Genomic DNA, 22,569 nt, shown 5'->3' on the forward strand with positions numbered 1-22,569 from the left:
CTCCCTATTGCCGCATGGCTAGAAGGATGCCAGCAAAAGATATCCTCCCCAGCATAACACCTTTACTAAGGACTGAAACAACAAAATGCAGGCATCTGACTAACATGTTTTCTCCTGTAACATCTTGCCTGATGAAGAAGCCCATGGAGCTTTGAAAGCTTGCAACAAGTATATTGTGCATTTCGGTTGGCCAATAAAGGTATCACTGGTGGATTTTTGTTTGTATTTGTTAAATTTCCAAATTCTGACAAAACACTTAACTGCTAGGCCATGGCATTTTCCATCATGCAAGTGCCACTGATGGGTTGGTTAGCTTTAAAGAATTACAGTGAAGAATTATACAGCTCACCATACCCACAGATCCTTTACCCACGGATTCAGCCATCCATAGCTTGAAAATAACATTTTGCCATTTTAAATGAGGGACGCCATTTTACGAAAACTCTACATATCATGTTATTAATCCGCTATATTTAATGGGACTTGAGCATCCACAGATTTTGATATGGGGGGGAGGGAGGTTGCTTCCTGCCTCGTCAAACTATAACTCCCAGAATTCCATAGCATTGAGCTATAGCAGTTAAAGTGGGGTCAAACTGGATTATTTCTGCAGTGTGGATGCAGTCCAGAGTTGCAGGAGTGCAGCTGATCCCATGGTGTTGTGCAGTTTTACTCTTCAACTGACTTACAATAACCTCATCAGGGAGTTTTCTTGGCAACATTTGATACAGAGAGAAAGCTCAATGTCTCACAAACACTTCACTTCCCAGGATTCCCTAGCATTGGTCTCAAAGTGGGTTATTTCAGCAGAGTGGCTGCTGGGACCCAAGGCGTCGAAGGCGAGCCCGGAAGTGTCGCCTGCATCCCAAAGCACCGCTTCTCTAAGCCGTCTCCAGAGCCTGGGCGGGCGCCCTCTACAGGCGAACGGGGAAGCCATTTTCGCGGGATGAGGCACGCCTCACTCTCACTCCTGATTGGCTCCCGGGTGTCCCCCCACGCCCACGTCGCAGCCAATCACCGCCGTCCCTTCTCCCTGAAGATTCGACCAGCAGGGCTCCTTGCCTTCTCTCATTCGCTGTGCAGCCTCCGGGGAGAGCAGACGTCCTTCAGCCAGGCTCCATCCATCTCTGTATCTCTTCATTCATTCATCCACTCACCTTTCTCTTCTCAAAGTAAGTGATAGCAGGGAGGAAGAAGGCAAAAGGGGCCATTCCTTTGGTAATTGAGTCACATGGGGGAATTGGTGGTGGTCTTGAACTGAAGCACCCATCATCCTTCTTGACCAGGGTGATGGGAGTTGGAGTCCCAAGATAAGCTGGGGAAAGGCAGCAGCACACCACAAGCAGAAATAACCCGGTTTGATACCGCTTTAACTGCCATGGCTCAAGGCCATTCTGGGAATGGTAGTTTGTTGTGGCACCTTTGGTGCCACAACAAACTACCATTCCCAGAATGGCCTTGAGCTATGGCAGTTAAAGCGGTATCAAACCGGGTTATTTCCACGTTGTGGATGCAGCCTTTGTTTTTCCTCCTTGCAACTGTAGGATGTCTGTTTCTTTTTTCTTTTGGCTCGTCTCCTGATTGCATCATTTGTGTGTGAAGTGCAAACATGTACATTTTGTTCTCTTTCCCTTTAGTCCCTTTGTGAAATCACAACCTGGCTTTGTGTGTGTTTGTGTTTCTGGGTGTTTATTTTCTTGCACCATCTATCTCCATTGTTTGCAAGCTCGCTTGGCATCTCATCAAAACAGGGTGCAGTGGTCCCCAAACTGGATTTTGGACTTCAGCTCCCAGAATCCCAGGCTATTGGCCAACATGGCTAAGGCTTGTGGGAGATGAAGTCCAAACAAAGCTCTTATTAAAGGGCACATTTTAGGGACCTCTGGAATAGAGGATGCCAGGAAGGCTAAAGTTTATTTATCAGGAATCTTTTCCTTTATGTCCTGTTCTCTTACTAGTTGAAACTATATCTGTTGTTGTTGTGTGCCTTCAAGTCATTTTCTGACTTATCATGGACAGCCTCAAAACAAAAACATTGGGTGGGATTTGATTGTGAAGCACCTTTGCTCCATTGCCCTGTTTGTGGGTTTCTCTGGCTTGCATCCACACTGCAGAAATAAAACAGTTTGACACCACTGTAACTACCATGACTCAATGCTATGGATATTGGGAACTGCACTTGATTGAGCATGTTAAGCCTTCTCTGTCTTAGATCTCTGGTGCCACAACAAACTACAGATTCCAGGATTCCATGGCAGTTAAGACTGTGTCAAACTTACCTGGGTCCAGTGCTGTTCAACATCTTTATCAATGACTTGGATGACAGAATTGGGGGCATACTTATCAAATTTGCAGATGACACCAAATTAGGAAGAATAGCCAATACTCCAGAGGACAGGATCAAAATTCAAAATGACCTGAATAGACTAGAAAGCTGGGCCAAAGCTAACAAAATGAACTTCAACAGGGAGAAATATAAGGTACTGCATTTAGGGCAGAAAAATGAAATGCACAGATATAGGATGGGTGACACCTGGCTGAATGAGACTACATGTGAAAGGGATCTAGGAGTCCAAGTAGACCACAAATTGAACATGAGTCAACAGTGTGATGCAGCAGCTAAAAAGGCCAATGCAATTTTAGGCTGCATCAATAAAAGTTTAGTGTCTAGATCAAGGGAAGTAATAGTGCCACTGAATTCTGCTTTGGTCAGGCCCCACCTGGAATACTGTGTCCAGATCTGGTCACCACAATTCAAAAAGGACATTGAGAAACTGGAGCATGTCCAAAGGAGAGTGACTAAAATGGTGAAAAGTCTGGAAACCTTGCCCTATGAGGAACGACTCAGGGAGCTGGGGATGTTTAGCCTGGAGAAGAGAAGGTTAAGAGGTGATATGATAGCCCTATTTAAATATTTGAAGGGATGTCATATTGAGGAGGGAGCAAGCTTGTTTTCTGCTGCTCCAGAGAACAGGACCCGGAGCAATGGATGCAAGCTACAGGAAAAGAGATTCCACCTCAACATTAGGAGGAACTTCCTGACAGTAAGGGCTGTTCAAGAGTGGAATGCACTCCCTCGGAGTGGAGTCTCCTTCCTTGGAGGTCTTTAAGCGGAGCCTGGATGGCCATCTGTTGGGGATGCTTTGATTGAGAGTTCCTGCATGGCAGGGGGTTGGACTGGATGGCCCTTGTGGTCTCTTCCAACTCTAGGATTCTATGATTCTCTGCATTATAGATGAAGTGCAGATGAAGCCATGGGCAACTATTTGGATTAGAGAGGATGTTTGACTCAAGGGGCCTTTGGTTTGATCCAGCAGGACTTTTCTTCTGCAATTTGGAAACAGATTTTTAAGTTACACAGATAGGGTTGGCCTATACATCAGTGGTCCCTCTACCAGTAGTGGGACACAGAAGTAGTTCAGGTGGACACACCTGAAATATTTTACTTTAGCCTCTTCTTCAGGAAAGCAGGCTTCTTATTTTTGTCATGGTGGGTCTTGGTTACTTTGAGGGAGTGATAGATGGGACATAAAATGGTAATGGCTGAGAACCACTGCACTACATGTTTTGTTGTTTACCTTCAAGTCAGGTTCATATGAACCTATCATGGGTTTTTTTGGCAAGGTTTGTTCAGAGGGCATTTGCATTTGCCTTCCTCTGAGGCTGAGAAAATGTGACTTACCCAAGGCCACTCAGTGGGTTTTTATGGCCAAGCAGGAATTCGAACCCTGGTCTCCAGAGTTGTAGTCCAACACTCAAACCACTAAACCAAAAGTTTACTCAGAAGTAATTTCCACAGTATTCATTTGGGTTTTTACTACCAGATAGGTGTTTGTAAGGCTGAAGCTGAATGCTAATTCACTGGGACTGTGAGTCAAAATGCATAGGAATCAACAACCTTTCTTCCTTTAAGGCTGTTTAAACACCTTAAGCTAAAAAGTGCACCTAAGCTACTAAAACACTGTGCAATATGTGGATATTACATTAATAAATGTAGGAAAGAGCATTTTAAATGCAAGGTTAACATTCATGTTGTGGATTTACTTAAGCAAAAACCAATTCGGGCCTTATAAATTAAAAGGCTGTTAGTCTGTAATGTATCACTTATATTAATAATATTAACAAAAGGTGGGAAATGGACATTTAAACAAGTCATTTGCAAATCAACCATGCATTCAAGCACAGCAGAGAAAATTTCTTTAGACCTGTTAACTCTCAGAGTCTACTAGCCAACATAGCCATTGGGAACGGTGGTCCTGACTGTGCATTTGATCTGAAAATGTATTTCCACCTTTCATTTTTCACTTGTTAATATTCAGGCAGATTATATGGGTGGAGTATTCTGGGAGTTGTAGTCCTAAAAAGATAGCTTTTTCTGTGTTTTTATGTTCTAGCCACTGTAGGTTACTTTTGCAGGAAGTGAGAATGGTGAATTAAGAGATCACTATGGTAAATTCACAAGCATGGCTTGTGGAAACAGCATAATTTCATCAACATCTTGCTGAAACTTTTACTTCTCCTACATGGACATAAGAAAGAGGATCTGTCTTGGGTAACTCGTCAAGACTCCAATTACAGATGGCCTGCAGATAGAGTGGCTGGAGAGGTTTTTCCAAATGGCTTCAGATCAGAGGTCAAAAGATGCTGGATATAGTTCCAGTCTGGCAAAATTCCAGAAATTCCTGTGGTTTCCTTTTTCTTAAAGGAATGCTATCATACAGCAGTTCTCTTCCCTCCAAGCTCTCATTACATCAGTAAAACGATGGACTGGGACCGGACAAACCTGATTACCTTTTGTTGCTGCTGTTCCCCCTTTCCTGGTGAAACAGCAATATTTGATATCACAAGTCATAATCTGATCTTTTGGGGAATGTATAGAGTGAGAATGCAAGGATATTTATGAGCCATTAGCAAAGAAAAAGGAAGAAGATAAGCAAACAGAGGTCACTGTGGCTACACATTCTGAATTGGCTGATTTACACAGCAATCCTATGTGTGTTTACCCACAAATAGGTTTCCATTATGTTGTTGTGCACTTGTGTGTGATTTGTAAGCAAATATTTGTGTGGATGAGAAGCTATTCTTAAAATATTGCATTACTGTAGAAGTAGAACTAGTAGATTCATCAGTTGGTGGTGGCAAGTTTTCCTAAACCAGAATATTTTATCGTAAGTCTTTATATGTTTACATTCTGTTCACACTGGTCATTATAGAAAATTGTATGTGGTTCCTTCCACAACTTTGACAATGTACTTTAAGGCATGGCAAAATGAGTATTCCTTGACACACCTTCCCCAAACTGCATCTTCAAAGATGTGCTGCAGGCTGAAGCTATAGCTGTATTTCACTCACATAGGTCTTCACTGAGAGATCTTGGCCCTATCTTCTAAGCCAGTATTGGCCATGCCCTTAATCTGTGTCCATTAGCTGAAATTGGAGATGTGCTATATGTACATAAACTGTATGTATGTAGGGTCTCAACTCACACAATCAGGGTTCCTGATGTCCTGCATTCATTCAGTAATATTGGAACTTGAAAGAGTTCTGTTGTCAGACTATAATTCCTAATGTGTTTTTATGAGTTAAAATGTATTATCAGTGTAAATGCATAGGAACCAGCTACAAAGCAATCTTTAAAGTTGCTTATACATATGAAAATAAATTGTGTCCTTGAGCCATTTATGTACTGTTTGTGCCATGTGTGTATACAAATATGGAGCGAAATTATTATTATTATTATTATTATTATTATTAACCTTTATTTATGAAGCGCTGTAAATTTACACAGCGCTGTACATGCAATCTTTTTAGTTAGACGGTTCCCTGCCCTCGGGCTTACAATCTAAAAAATGTGGGAAAGACTATGTTAATATCCATGCTTTAGACCAGGGGTAGGCAACCTTTTTGAGCCGGGGGCCGGGTTGCTGTCCCTCAGACAACTGGGGGGGGGGGGGGGGGAGGGGAGCCAAAAAATAAATAATTAATTTTTTAAAATAAATAAACCGGGACAAATGTGGGGCAGAATTTTCAAATGGAGGACACTTTTTTAAAAAATGGAGGACACGTGAAAAAATTTGCTGATTTTTAAAAAAATGTTAATATAAATGCATGTTTCTGAGGCTTCTATAGACAATTGCCCCCCTTGCCTGCCGCTTGCCCCCCCTTGCCCGCCTCCTCCTGATAGGCCAAAGGCCCCACGCCCTCACGCGAGAGGCCAAAGGCTCCGGCGGCAATCGGTGGCAGGACCGGGCTGGGGCCGGACCCAAGGCCTTGCCGGGCCGCAGGTTGCCTACCCCTGATGCATGGGTCCTAAGAGTCCGGAGGTCGCACCAAAGCCACACTCCATTCCTAAGCACTGGAGTGCAGCTTTGGTGCAGCTTCCGGATTCTTAGGATGCATGCATCATTTGAACAGCATACCTCCAAAGAGACCCGAAGCAGCCTTATTTTGGCAGTCTGTAACAGGCCGAAATTTCTGCTGGACATTAACCACAGAGCTGCACTGGAGGACCTCCATATGCTTATAGAGGTGTTCTCTCTAGACATTTGGAGGTCCTCGGGGCAACTATGGTCAATGTTTGGAGAGTCTGCACCAGACTATTCTGTCTGTCCTAGGACTGTGAGAATAAGAGAGATGGCTAAAGGTGGAGGGTAAGAAGGTAATGCCATGTGATATATGAGTTTCTCAAAACTTTTGATTCCAGCAAGCTGAAAAAACAAATCCCAGCATGAATGTAAGTGATAATAGGGACTGCGTGAAATAATTGCATAAGGTTGCTAGAACATGTTTTATGTGGTTATTATAACTGTTTTAAGAGACTACTGTCTTGAAAATTTACCAAATATGTATGTGAGTACTTAATTGCACAAACAAATGCAGTGATGGAAGAGATCTCAGTTAAAATACATTTCTGAAAGCTTAGGCATGAATTCCACCACCCCCTGAAAAGAAAAGAGAAGTTGTACATGCCATGATTTGATTTTGTGATAACTCACTTTCTGACAAGACTGTTAAGTTGTTGTCACTCTGCCAGTGAGTAGTAACATGTGAAAGTTATATAATAACAGTCTTTAAAGTTCTCAAGATAACAGATGTAATTATACATAAGGTTCTGGCTGGAGGCTGTAAAAATAGTGTTGCATGCTGTTTCTTTTGGATAATTAAAATCTTCTGACAAGATTTTTTTGATGAGACATTGACAGCTTGTTCTTGTTCACTGAAATATCACCACTGAGTGAGATCAGTTTCCTGCCTTCTGATATTCACGAAATGGTCAGATTGTTCATAACTGATGCATTTATTTCCCCATCCTGCATCTTTGAAAGTGTTTTGGCCATGCTTACTGATCTGGCTGTTCACAGTTTGGCCAACTTTGTGTTAAATATGCATGGTTTTGTTTTAGGACAATGTTGGTATGCCCAGAGATTGGTATTCTTGAAAAGTGGGATATAAAAACTCTAAATTAATTTAGCTTCCATCTTTGATACCTGTTCCATAGAGGACCGTATTGATAGCAATAGCATCAATAGCAAGTACATTTCTATACTGCTTATCAGTGCACTTAAGCACTCCCTAAGTGGTTTACAATGTGTAAGCTAGTTGCTCTCAGCAATCTGGGTACTCAGAAGGATGCAAGCCTGAGTCGAGCCTGAGCCCCTGGCTGATATTGAACTTGCAACCTTGTAGTTTGTGAGTGAGTGGCTGCAATACAGGCCTTTAACCACTGTGCCACCAGGGCTCCTGATTATTGATGTTATAACTTTCCCCACCTACAGATAACTGAAAGTGCTTAGGCTGATGGGTGGCCTAATTCACTTCAGTGAAGGAAGGATATGGACATGTATATATGTCATTTTCTCACTCAAGGATTCCACTTAATGGGAGAGCTTTCTGGATGAAAGACTTGTATGTACATGCACACACATACATTGAATTTTCCTAAAGAGGAAAAGAGAGAGCCCTAGTTTGTCAAATATGCAGTTATATTTATGGGGAATTTCTCTTCACATTTTGAAATGTGGTCCCCATCAGAGTCTACAGCCACCCAGAATGCTTTGAAAGTCATTTTGTCTGGGACCACGTTGGTGATGGGCATATGGTAATAGCCCAGAAGTCAAAGAAGTGTTGACTACTCCACAGTCTTTCTTACATGTATTTGCATTACCTCTGAGGATCAGGCTATGAAATGGAATTGCTCCAATGATACCCATATAACTATACCTTGAAATGCAGATTGAGGAATGGAAGGATTTACAATGGGTTGTATTCTTCACTTATAGGGAAAGTCTTCGATAAACCTTATAAGGACCACATGTTGCTTTGAAATCTCTTTCTATGTGAACTTAGCATAATCCTGGGCTTGTTTGATATAAACCATCACCTTACTTTAGGTGTACAGGGGTGGGAATCATGCAGCCTTCTAGGTGATGGGTTCATAATCCCAGAATTTCTAGTCAATGTAGCCAATTGTGACGAATAATGAGAGCTGCAGTCCAGCAGTCTTTGGAAGGTCACATGCTTCCCATCTCTATTTATATCCTGATTTTTTCCAAAATTAAAAACTAACTATTAAGATCCTTTTCTTCCCAACACCTCGTGGTCTTTGAAAGTGTTTCAGATCTCAGTACATTGCTAAATAATTTGGTTTCTCATACTGAAGATTTGTAAACATGCCACATCCTGTCCTTATATTTGTAAAATACTAGCATTAAGTGCTTTGCAGCACTGCAAGTGTCTTGGAGATTTATTGCTGTTTCCTGGAGGAGCACATTCTTGGAAGAGAATGTAGAAACATCAAGGCATCAGTTAAGAGTGATGAAAAGGTAAATTATGCAAATACATAAAAGCTATGACCCACATGGCTATTAAAATATTATAGTTTTAATATTTTTCCTAGAAATGGGTGGGGAGTAATTAATGGTAGATTTTTAAAAGCATGACCAAAAAAAAAAAATCTTGGATGTGTTTGAGAACCCAGTAAATCTGTAGCATGGAAAATTGTCTGAGCAGTTTTTGACATGACCTTGCAGAAACCTCTGTCCAAGGTGCTGATAAATGACCTCAGTTTTTTTCCTGAGGGCACAGTAGAGTTTATGCAGGAGGAGAGATTAATAATGATCTCCTTATAATATGAAAGGGGTAAGGAGACGTGTCTCAGGCCTTCATGCAGTCAGTTTAGTCTGTTACTTTGTTTTCATTTTCTTCTCTTACATTCAAGCCAGGCTTCCCCAGCCTGTTGTTCTCTAGATGTTTTGAATTACAACTCATGCAACCCTTTGCCAAAACAGATATAATCAAAAACAACTTGGGGACATCAGGTAGGTGGCCCTAGACCTTCTGTTTTCAGTCCTCTCATAGCACCAAATACTTTGCTGCAGAGTCATGTGAGCAAGGGTAAATATTACATCTGTTGAGCATGACAAAAATTAGGGAGTTTCCAGGCACAGACACTGAATGGAGAAGTGGAGCCCAAATGTATTGGGAAATAAAGCCACGTTTCTTAGGCCTCATGGGTGGAAATGTCTCTATTAATTTAGACTGTATTTCTCCACACAGAAGGGATGCAGTGGGTTAGTGGTTAAGATGCCAGTTCTGATGATTGGAAGATCAAAAGGTTGGCAGTTTAAGGCCCGAGTGCAGCATGAAGAGGTGAGCTCCTGTCACTAGTCCCAGCTTCTGCCAACCTAGCAGTTCGAAATCATGCAAATGCAAGTAGATACATAGGTACCACTTCTCAATGGGAAGGTAACAGCGTTCGGTGGAGTCATGCTGGCCACATGACCACCAGAGCAGTCCTCAGACAACACTGGCTCTTTGGCTTAGAAACTGAGATGAGCACCACCCCCTACAATTGGTAACGGCTAGACATTCATATCAAGGGAATACCTTTACCTTTTTTCTAGACAGACAGTTGCAGAGCAGACAGGCTTCTCCAGAACAAAAGCAAGCAAAACGTTTAGAGCCCATCTAGAATGGTCTGATCCTGAATGTTGAATTCTAGCAGCAAGAAGCAAAAGTTAGTCAAATATATCTCAATAAACAATCTACATAATTTACCTTTTATTTGACTGTGCTTGCTGAATGAAGGCCATGTTGTTATCCTTGCTTTTCTGTAGTAGAGCTTTGAAAAGAGCTTCCATCCCATTGACAGTGACACTAGGAGATACTACTCCATCATCATTTTGGTTATGTCACACATCTTTCCTCAAAACTGGGGTTAAGCTTGACTTACAAACTAAAATGAGTAGAAATGAGCTGAAGGCATGCAAAAGATCAATATTAAAGTAGAATTAGACTGTTAACAATATTGAAGCATTTTTAATAGTGCAACAAAAATAATAGAAGGCAGTTTAAAGCAGTACATTTAAAGCAATAGTGCTCCTCTAGAAAGCCCTTCCCATTAGAATAAAGCAGTGTTTGACTGCCAACAGAAGAACAGCAAGGAAAGAGCCATTCTGGCCTCCCGGGGAAGGGAGTCCCAGAGCCTGGGACAACCACCAAGAACACGCAGTGTTGTGTCCCTACCAGTCATGTTTGTGAAGGTGGTAGAACTGAGAAAAGGGGTCCTACTGAGGCTCTCCACATAGGTCATAATCAGCATTTGGAATTGTGCCCAAAAAGAGACCAACAGCCTGTTTACACTGAAAATGAGTATTAGAGCAAGGTTGAACTTTTCCAAAAGTCCTCCTTCTCCACCTGAGGTGTTTGGTCAATGTTGCTGTTTGCTTTGAAATATGTAGTATCTCTGGAGAGTCTTGTTAACATAAAATGACAGCAGCACTTACGGTGCTTGATTTTGGGCATCAGATTGGTTGCCTTTTCTTTCTTCAGATGTAGAGGGTAAGAACATGGAAAGTTGACGGTGAAAGTGTAATTGTATTCCCACCCTTCTGGCACCATATAATTGAGATCTACATCTCATTATGTCGGGAGGTGGCTCTGGGCAATTTTCACATTGCTGTGGCCCACCAGTTGTAACTTGCCTTGCTTTCTAGACAGATCAACCCCAGCTTCCCACCAGATTAGGATCTCGTCTTCTACAAAAGTACTGTGTTCTTAGTAAACATTAGGAAGAACTTTCTAATGGTAGGAATGGTTAATCTATGGAGAGTGGACTTCCTCAGAAGGGGGTGTGTTGTCTGGGATTTTTAAACAAAGATTGGAGAGCCAAGAATGATCGAGCTCTGAGTTTTGTGCACTGGCAGGGGTTGGACTAGATTGCTTTTGGATTCCTTCCAGTTCTACAGTTCTGAGTCACTGGTACAGTTGGCCCTTCTTACACAAAGATTTTTTATACACGGATTCAAACATTCACAGTTTGAAAATGTTCAAAAAAGTATAAATTTTAAATATCAAACCTTGATTTTCCATTTTTTATAAGGAACACCTTTTGCTATGTCATATTTAATGAGACTTGAACATACACAGATTTTGTTATACATGGAGGATCTTGGAACCAAACCCCAGTGTATAACAAGGGCCTACTCTACTTTGTCTGAGGTGATGGTTGGAAGAGGTAAAAAGTCATGTTGCCTTTCCTCACCACTAGCAGTAAATCGCAAACTAGATACTATAAGTAGCAGTCTGATGCTCTTCCGTGAGTTTCCAGAAGTTATGAATGTTGTTCTGATGTGTTCTCCCCAATGGTAGGACCAGCCTTGGTGTGTAGAATAATGATTCATAACCTGTGGTCTGTTGGCCCCCAGGGGCTGTGGTGTTCCCATAGGGGTCCGCAAATGCTTGAAGACTTCAGTGAAGTGGCCACATGACAGAAGCCAAGGGGCTGGCTGGCTGGCTGGGCTTATGTGTTGCCATTCAGTCCACTCCAGCCACAAACTGGCAGGAGGAAGCAGGAGAAAAGTCTTCCTGTCCCCTCCGGTTCCTTTGAGGGAAGATTTAATGGATAGTATAATTGTTAATGGTTCAGTGTTCAGAGATCATGATGATGACAATGCTTTTAAATTTTGAGTGAAGTCTTGGAGAGAATGCAGCAACAAAAGTTATTTAAAGGAAGTCCTTGGTTAAGAAAAGGTTTGGTTTAGAAGAGAACTATGCTAATTAATCCTCAGGGTGTCAGATGTAGAGACTGTGAAGATAGAAAGTGGACGTATTTAATTTTGGCAGATTAAAAGAATGCCTATTATTCTTGCACCACATGGTGCTCTTTCCTGTAGAATAGGGATGCAGTCCTCAAGATGTTGGATTGCAGCTCGCAGCATTCCTCATGACTAGCTGGGCTGGCTAGTCTTACAATTCAGCAACACTCTTCCTTGGAGAAGCTTATGTGAAATCATCTCTTCAGGCTACACCCTTTTGTAAACAACAGAGCCTGGCATTGTCCTCAGTATCTAAGACTTTCTTTTATCAAATAACTAGATAAAGTTACACCTGAGAGTCAACAATAGGACAGCTTTGTTTCAAACTAACCCTCTGGAAATGGAAAACCTCAGCGCGGGTGATTATTTCCATGACGCACTAAATTCATGAAGAATCAAAAGGTTGAAAACCACAGTTCTAATCCAAACTCCTGCTTGGCACAATAAATCTACTTGAAGGTTCCTGGTAAGTTCACCATTGGTTCCATTGTCACTTTACTCTTAATGTCAAGCAAATTCTCCAGATGTTCAGGCAAAATCTACCATCTTCTGATTTAAGCTCATTTGATCTGATCTTGTCCTCTGAGGCAGCAGATGACAAGTCTTTGTCTACTTTTCTGTGAGAGCCTTGCAGATACTTGAAGAGTGCTATTATTGCCCTTCAATCTTCTCTTCTCCCCTCTAAGCTACCCATTTCATTCAACATTTCCTCATAGGGCTTGTTTTCCATATGAGTGACCATTTTAATTGCCCTGCTCTGAACCCATCCCAGTTGGTCAGCATCCTTCTTAAAGTGAGGTGCCCAAAATACAAAACAACTGCAAAATAAGGTGAACTATTAGGGCTCCTAAGTTGGAAACTGTGATTCTGTACGTGTAGTTTAAATTCACACTAGCCTTTTTCTCTTCCCTTTCTTTTTTTGTTGCCATCTCACACATTTGATTTATGTTCAGTCTGTGATCAAGATACCCCAGTGAAATAGATACCCCAGTTTTTACTTAGCAAGATCCGTGGTACAAGTGGAGTTCAGGTTTTACAGCCTTGATGCTATATATATCGTAACCAGTATGATGACTACAACTTCCATATCTTAGTATGTTGACTGAGTCTGATCTCTCTGCTTTGGTACAAGTGAGTGTTGCATAATCTTGGCACACCATGAAGTAATGGAGAACCCAATAGCAGCAGTTGCATCTGCAGTGGAAGGTATCTTCCCTGCTGGTGTCAGTGTGGAGTGCATGCTTTAGGAAACACCCTGCTTAGCAAGCCCATGTTTGTTTCAGGAAACCTAAGTACACCAAAAACATTATTATTGTGCAGATTTGGCTTACCAATAATTTGTCCTTCCAAGGTCATGCTGGCTGGGGGATTCTGCGAGTTGTAGTCCAAAAATTAACTTCTGTAAGTTTTGATGTGGAAAGTCTAGTTGGTTTGGGATAAAGATTCATTTATACATTTATTGACATGCTGATAAACCTTAGTGTCTTAGAAATACTTGGAATCTCTTTTCCTGCAGCTTGCATCCATTGCTCCGGGTCCTAGTCTCTGGAGCTGCAGAAAACAAGTTAGCTCCCTCCTCAATCAATATGATATCCCTTCAAGTATTTAAACAGGGCTATCGTACCACCTCGTAACCTTCTCTTCTCCAGGTTAAACAGGGTTAATCCTAACCCTGCGCCACAGGATTGGGTGCTTCTGATTGGTTATATTCTGTGGCTCTTCCTTTTCTCTGATTGTATTATTCATGTTGGATAATACAATGGAAAAATTCCAGTGGGTAATCCACAATGATCTTCTCTGCAGCCAGTGGGATCTTGTTCAAGGGCCTCTTATTAGCTTCTGACAAATCTTGGTATTTCCGTTTAGCCCCCCATCTCACCTTTTCTTCCGCTTTTCATTGATAAAAACAGGGAGACTCCTGTGCATGGTGGCTAAAAGCAGGATCTCCACAGGGTAGCTGTGTGGCTTAACAAGCAGTGGTGGCCAATATTATCCAAATTCAGTTAAGTGACATGAAAAGCAGAAGATGGGAATTGAAAATACATGTAGGCAAATGGTTCCAGCTAATGAAAGCAGTTAAGCAAACACCATGCTATATGATGAGACATAAAGATACACATGTGAATTATATATTCTTTAAACCACTTAGAAGATATTAGCTCCTCTTTAGAGCCATGGGGCACTGGGTCCTTCTTAGTGGCATTCCTCAGGCTATGAAACGTCATTCCAGGGGAAGATGGATATATACACTCTGAACCTTGATTCATTCATGGGCAGAGAAGCACATTTCTTGGATGGGTTTTTGGCAACAGCCTACTTATTAAGGATGTAGCTAATGTGCACTGGTGTTGCCCCTTACCAGTGGTGCACTCTTCATCTAATGTGTTTTGATCATAATTTTCATTTGTGCTTGTTAACTTGTGTAAATATGTTATGTGATATTTTATGTTTTGATACTACAACTTTATTGTACCTGTTTTTTTAAATCTTCCTGTGGAGCTGCCTTCAGGCCCAATTCCAAGGGAAAGGCGGGATAGAAAATAAAGAGCTAGCTTTTAAGTCAGAAAATGGCAATGAACTAAAAACTATACCACAAGGGTGGGTGAATTGAGTGGGTCTGGGAACCAGTTTTACCCACCCCACTCCCACCCAAATTTCTCCACTGTGCTGCCACCAAATTTTGGTATCAAATGAGTGCCTCTAAAACCCATTTAAAGCAAGTGTGTTTAGCGGACTTGTAGGGACTTGGCACTGAAATCACACCATTTCAGGAAAATACAGTCTTGAGATTTCATTGTAAAAGTAATTCTCTGGAACCATGAAGTAACCAAGTTTAGCTATTTTGAGTGTTTGGGCAGATAAATGAGTGTCATGGTACCCATTCAACAGGAAGAAAAACCTTTAAAGTGTAAATTGACAACCTTGTAAATTCTGATTACTGCTGTTTGTGATGTAACTGAAATGGCATCATTCATGCACAAGAAAGTTAGCAGTGAAGAACCTCTAAATTCTGCCAAAATACAGAGAAAAATACAAAGATGAGTACTCTATCCAAAAGACTCTTTGAGGACTGAACATACTGAGTGACTAGAGAATGCTGACTGTTAGGAGGGAAAAGGAAATGCTGGATAGGGTGGAATGGCATATACCTCACTGTTTGGAAACCTGGAAAATAATGTTTTGCATTGCACCATTTTGTTGCACTTCTCACTTTGTATACTTTGATAAGTAATGAGACAAATTGAAGAGACAATGGACAAAGAACAGAGTAGTCAAACAAATATTGTACCTCTTTCATTACCCAGTAAGAGAAAACAATGTGCTGTACGGACTGTGACAAATTATGAAACAGAATGTACTGTTAAATGGGGAAAGTTACCAATCTGCTCAGAATCATCAGAATCTTAGCTTTCATTTTTAAACTTGTTTCTTTCTTGACCTTGTGTTTCCACAGAAGCTGGAACATAGTACAGTAGGACTGTCTGATATTATCTTCAATGATCAACAAGTTGTTCACTGCACAGGGGATATGAACATACTATAGTAGCCCCACATAGGACACTTTTTCCTTTTCTTTTTTGGTTCTTTAAAACAAATGCTCTTGATTTTTCTCCTAAGAGATAGTGGCTGTATACATCTGGTGGGAAAGTTTCAGGGATCCAAGAGGAAACTTCCTGTCCTCAGAGCCTATTGCGTGCCATATCAACCTGTGCAAATTTTCAGTGCTTTATAAATAAAATGTAATAATAATATTAATAATAATAATCTCAAAAATTAAGAAAATGAAATAAAAATAACACAGGTGTGAAAAATATGGCTGCTTGCAAGCTGCATGAGGGCAGGAGTGTTTAATGCTTCAGTACTTGATTTATTGGGATTAGGTGACCAACACAGTGACTGGGACTGGCAGTCCTTTCAGGTCTTCAGATGGCAAGGTAATGGGAAAGAAAATCTATGACCATTGATTTATCATCCATGAACTGGGATCTGCCAGGAAGACCCTTTTAAGTGCTGACTTACCTCACTAATGGCAGGGCTTTCTCAGTGGGGCATCCTGTCTGCAAGGTACTCTTCCATCAGAGTTCAGGCTCCACTGACATTGATATTTTGTTGGGAATCATGCAGCCTTCCAAATTAGTTGGACTGCATGTCCCAGGAGCCCAATGGTAAGGCATGCTGGGCGCTGCAATTCAGTAACATCTGGTAGGTCACACAGTTCTCACCCCTGCAGTTGTGCCTGTGTATTAGAATGGGATAGCTGAGGAATGGGACACATGGATTTATTAAAATACAGTATTCCATTGACACCAACTTTTATGGCTTCATAATGATATACAGTAGTTTGTTATAAAACACCCTGGAATTGTTTACAGAGCAGATTGGATATACTGTACTTTTTATGACTAAATAAACACAGTACTGTTGAGCAAAATGATTTAGCTTCTTTTTTAGGGCTAACCCCAGTTCTTTAAGAGTTTTTGGCAGACTGTGTTTAAGTCTCCCAGTACTGGTTGCCTCCCGCCCCAGCACCCACTGCTATTTACCTGGCAATAGCAGTATTCTGTTTGACCAGGAGCTGAGTAGATTGTCAGTTCCCAGACCATTACAACATCGCTGCTGGGCAAGCCTGCTGGCTTGCAGATGGAAGACACTGGCTTCCACTTGTGAGCAGGCTTTCCCTGCAGATGATAGTATCATCAGGCGCAAGTCAAGCAGATACCCAGATGTTGACCCATTGTATCACCCATTCTGTTGTTGGGTAAGCCAAAGAGCCTGCAAAGGCAATGAGCACGTGAGGGCAGCTGCTGCAGTAGCACTGCTCAGGAACCAAGTACAGTAGTTATGGCAAGTGGGGACCCAGCTAGGGCATGGAGGCTTCAGCAAATGCATAGGTATGCTGGTGGCTAGCACTAGGACACTCTTCTGCTTGTACATTTTGTGTGGAGGCAGGTTCACAACATCATTGCTGTTTTATCAATAAAACCAGTCTATCTACTATGTTCTACATTCTGTTCTTGCTTGGATACAAACTGGAGCTTGCCTTTATACCCTTTTCAGGATGAAAAACTGGCTAAAATTACCCACGAGTTCTTCACATCTTGGCCAAAAGAAACTTGGAACACAAAGCAAAAACTAATCTGGTGCAATGTGGAAATTCTGTGCTTGTTCTTTAGCCAACCCTGGCCATTCGGATTTCTCTCAACTTGTGAAAGACTATCTGTTCTTCAGGTCTTTAAAACCATAATGGTAGAGACAAATATCTCTGTGTCTGTATATATATTATGTAATCTAGAACCTAATTTATGTAGCTAGAAATGTGCTTTCAGAAACACAGAAAGCAACTAAGATGAAGAGAAGGATTAAAATTGGATCTTAAAAGTAGCCTGTGCCCCAGAAAAATAGGCTTGGCACAAGGTGCAGTCTTTCCTGGTTATGGGTTTGTAGATGCCAGGCTTCCAAAACAAAATGTTAAACTGTGATTAGAGCAATTACAAGCCAACCATCAAGTAAGAACAAAGCCTGTTTTCTCTGGCTTGCATGGCTCTTCATGCAGCTGCTCTGATGCAACCAAAAAGGTTATTAGGGCTTTGGGTGGTGGAATGGGCAAATAAACCTTATGGGAAAAAAGAATCATGTAGTGAGGAAAGGATGCAGTACCAGCTGTATAGCCCATGGATATTTCAGGCACAAACATCCGAAATAACCCAGTTTAACTGCAGCTTGTGACAGCAGTTAACCAGCTGGGTCTTTATGGATAGTTATTTATCCACCCATACGGCTCCTGTCCCTTTCCAGATGGCATGGCAGAGGACTGTGTAACAGATGCAGTCTAGGAATAGGGAAAAGGGTACCTGTTGCTCCTCTGCCACATGTATTGATTGATTGATTGATTGATTGATTATTTTATTTTATATTATTTTATTTTATTGTTGATCACCTATTATAGTACTATAGAATTATAGTACAATTATTCCACTTTAACTGGAATTCAGGAATTGGCAGTTTAGGGAGGGGCATTTTTCATTCTCAGCCAGAGCACTCAGCCAGTGCCTCATCAAACTACAAATCTCAGGATTCCATCGGATAGAACCATGGCAATCAAAGTGGAATACTAGTGCTATAACTCTGTAGTGGGAAAGGGACCCTGGACATCCTCTAAGTCCTACTTTGGTGGCAGCCAGTCCATTTGCTTATTTAATTTATATCCCACTTTCCCCCCCAAAATGGCACCCTCTGTAAACAGCAGTGGGGACATCTTATCCTTTGTCTCAGCCAGCTGCATGCCTTAGGCCAGACTTATGTTTCACTTTCAGCCTGTGCCTCTCTTCTCAAATAAGTTTCTCTTAAGAGTTATGTGGCTGATGCAAGCTTTTTGATTCTTATCCAAGACAACAGCAGAGACACAGCATACCAGCAGGACTACTGGACAAATCAAATGAAATGTTGACGCAGTTATCTTGTTAAAAAGCAAACAAAGTGCGTCCAGGTATTATCTCCTACAATAGCCTTGAATGCAAAGCCAGTGGTACAGGATTGCCAGCCTCTTAGCTAGACATTCCAGCCATTAATAAATACACTTTTTGATACTACAGATAACCAAAGGCTGTTTATTTTGCAAGAACATTTTTACTACGTGACAGTAGCATTTACTCATTATTGTCCCAAAGTTGATGCTTATCTAAACATCCAGGGGGCAAGGCAGATGTTGCTGTTGTCCCAGGGGTGGCATCAGACTTACTCGGTCCTTAGATCATAAGGAGCCTATAGTAATCCCATCTTCCTAGACCCAGCCTGGTACTACTGTACCAGACATCCCAAGGATAGCCACTTGCAGCAGTCAGTTGGGAAAACTAGTGGCTTTGAGAAGGAACAAGAAAGAAACTTGTCATTTGTAAACACCCTTTCCTGTTTTGTCATTGTAAATGTTTTTAAATTACTTACTGACAAGGACACCAACTACTGAGAAATGGATTTAAGAGGGCTTATTTGTGGAGCATCCTGCTTTATGGGGATAATGTTCATACTACAATTTGGCAGAGCTGGGGAAAGTTACTTTTATACGACAGTTGCCTAGCCAGCATGGGTTAAACAGCAGTTTCAAGGGCAGACAATGGGCTGGAACAGACAGGCCAAAATAAAGCTGCTTCGGGTCACTTTGGAGGTATGCTGTTTAAATACTGATTGCGTCCTAAGAGGCCGGAAGCCATGCCAAAGCCACGCTCCAGTCCTAAGGACTGGAGCACAGCTTTGGCGCAGTTTCTGTCCTCTTAAGATGCGTGTGTCGTTTAAACAGCATACCTCCAAAGTGACCCAAAGCAGCTTTATTTTGGCCTGTCTGTTTGGGCCCAATGATAGGGAAGATCAATTTTTTATAAGAAAGTGGTCTGAAAGTAATTCTGGATCAGGACTCCATGGAATAAGCAGATAGCCACTTTAAGCATAGATAGATGTAACTGAATAATGCTCTGTGTAGTTTAGCTCTTTGGTACATGGGTTAATGGCTTACTTCCTAACTCCTTCCTTGAGAAGCTGTAGTCAGTAGTCATACCCAGAGCCTGTTGTTTGTTATGCCTGAACTATTCCACTAAACTCTGGTCCCATGTCCTCTTAACCCAAGAAAAGATCTTTCATAGATCTATTTTCTTTCTGTTCTGTGTATCATTTTGAGTCCAAAGCAGGGATATGGTCTTCATGGTCACGCAAACTACAGCTTGCATCTACCTTGCCCAGCATAGGTAATAGTATGAGAAGCCTAAGCAGATCTTCACAAAATGTGCATGTTGGCAGGTGGACTCTGAGGTTGCTGTTCCCAGAAATAGTATTTCCAAGCTCTGAGCCTGGCTTCCCAATTTTTCCTTTATAAGTTATTGTTCCCACCTGAACCAAAAGAGAGGTTTTGCCTTGGGGATCACTATTATTTATATTTCCCCAGCGTTGGGTTCAGTACCCATCTACTCAGTTCCTTGAGTATGTTTCCACTCATCTTGCAGCTTACTACTTTGACAGCAGTTTAAGATTGCCTGCAAGCAGATGTTGTTTCCCTAGCAAGATGGAAAGTCCTCTTCCAATAAGTGGGGAAGGTGTGTTCTAGGGCTGGGTGTTGCCGTGGTGTTATCAAGCTGTGTGTATTGATAATACAGGGGTGTTGCCAGTAAGTAGTGTTATGATTGGTGAGTGGTATTTGAGTTTCCAGAGGCATTGGGGGTGTGTTTGTTGCTGCTATTTTAGTTTTGGTTTCTGCAGCTGTTACGCTGTTGGCACTCCTCTTGGTTAAGGATAGGAGTACAAATATGCTACATTGGCACATATCTGGTGCATAAGATTACCTCTTTCATTGGTGTTGCAAGCCATCATAAATACAGGCATTACATGATACACAGAGAGATGCATAAATCCCCTATGGTGATAACAGAAAGCACAACAAACATATATTATTTTTTGGCTCCATATTTCCCTCACTTGCTTCTTGTAATTGGGAACCTTATATAGAAGAAAATACTCCTTTCCACCCACCTTGCTTTAAAACCCTTTTATCACCTTTTTATTTTAAAAAAATCCAGATTAATCAAAGCCACTGCTTTTCATAGGCTTCTTTTATCTGTTGTTGGAGGAAGGGCTCTAACCATGTCCAATAAACATACTTTGCATGTAGAAAACCCTGTTTTCTATCTGAAAGTGTTTTGTCTTTTCTTTATGGCTGCATCAAGCAGAATAGTTTAATGTTTGCAGATAACATTGTGAAACATTATCCACATTTAATGCCAAGATTTAATCTCTTATTTGCATGAAAGTGTTTTGGGGCTGCCAGTTGCCTCTCCAACCCCTGCCCCCAAAAAAGACTTAGGTGCCAGCTTGCACAAAGAGCAAACATTCCTTGGGTGCAGCTATTTAAATATAAACTTTAAAAGCTCAAGAGATCAAGAGAAAAATAATGCTAATCATGTGTATGTTTGTGTATCTTATAAGTGTTGTTATGGTAGGTTTTGATTCATGTATCAAGATGTTCGTATTGCTGTATTTGTTTCTTCAGTTTGGAGATTACAGGAGAACAGGGATGGAGAACACATAGCCTTTGTGATATTGTTGGACTGCAACTCCCAACATCTGTCACTACGACATTGGGAATGCTCCATGCTCCCTACCTCTCTAAAATGGATCTCCATTTTGGATCTCCAAAATCCTACAGAGATGTCTCAAACACAGGCCACTTTCTCATACCAATTCACCCTAGCACTCCCACAGTCTTTGAACCGTTCCCAGTCTTCGTGGCCTCTCCAATTTTTGGAAGTCCCTCCCTAGGAAGGCTAGGATGGCTCCCTCCTTGATCTCCATCTGGTGGCAACTGAAAACATTCTTGTATCACTAGGCTTTTAAACAAATGACTTGGAGGACAAAATTGGGGGCATACTTATCAAATTTGCAGATTACACCAAACTAGGGGGAGTAGTTAATACCCCAGAGGACAGGATCAAAATTCAAGATGACCTGAATAGACTAGAAAGCTGGGCCAAAGCTAACAAAATGAAATTCAAAATGGAGAAATGTAAGGTACTGCACTGAGGGTGGAGAGCGACTAAAATGGTGAAGGGTCTGGAAGTCATGCCCTACGAGGAACGACTTAGGTTGCTGGGGATGTTTAGCCTGGAGAAGAGAAGGTTAAGAGGTGATATGAGAGCCCTGTTTAAATACTTGAAGGGATGTCATATTGAGGAGGGAACAAGCTTGTTTTCTGCTGCTCCAGAGAGTAGGACCCAGAACAATGGATGCAAGCTACAGGAAAAGAGATTCCACCTCAACATTAGGAAGAACTTCCTGACAGTAAGGGCTGTTCAACAGTGGAACAAACTCCCTTGGAGTGTAGTAGAATCTCCCTTCTTGGAGGTCTTTAAGCAGAGGCTGGATGGACATCTGTCGGGGATGCTTTGATTTGGATTTCCTGCATGGCAGGGGGTTGGACTGGACTTGAGGTCTCTTCCAACTCTATGATTCTATGACTAAATGGTGTGGTCATTCAACATGTGCTGTGTTATGTTTTGTACAGTACAGTATTGTCATTTAATGAATTTTAATGTTTTCAATATTTTAACTTTATAAATTGTTTAATTTTTAAATAACTTTTGTATTTATACTTTTATCAAAATTGTTCTATAATTTTTAATTCTGTATAATTTTAAAAATACATTGTTAGCTGCCCTGGATCCCATTATTGGGAGATAGATAGAAATGAATAAAATCATCATCTTCATCATCATCTTTTATCACCATCCCTCATGAGGGCTTATCCAGAATTTGGGGGCAGTAGCATCACTTCTTCTGCTCCTAGCCTCCAAAACATGATCTGACCTCATGGCTGCCAGGATCCTTTGGCAGACAAATAGTAACACATGCATTTCTGATTTTGCTGCTTTTAAGTCAACAATATAGTAGGTCAGGGGAAAGTGGAAGGTGCCCTCTTGTCAGGGATCAAATGTGA

General features: G+C 41.4%; 1 protein-coding gene across 1 annotated transcript in view; it reads left to right on the forward strand.

Moving 5' to 3' along the window:
* Positions 1 to 1,088: 1,088 nt before the first annotated feature.
* Positions 1,089 to 22,569, forward strand: part of LOC149319541 (cystathionine beta-synthase-like protein) — a 56,408-nt gene continuing 34,927 nt past the window's right edge. Inside the window, exon 1 of the mRNA XM_089511944.1 lies at positions 1,089 to 1,172. The gene's annotated coding sequence lies outside the window, so the exon portion shown is untranslated. The remainder of the gene's footprint in view (positions 1,173 to 22,569) is intronic.

This window comes from Sceloporus occidentalis, unplaced genomic scaffold (assembly GCF_023333645.1).
Source record: "Sceloporus occidentalis isolate IW3139 unplaced genomic scaffold, rSceOcc1.0.p SCAF_2, whole genome shotgun sequence".
Lineage (NCBI taxonomy): Eukaryota > Metazoa > Chordata > Lepidosauria > Squamata > Phrynosomatidae > Sceloporus > Sceloporus occidentalis.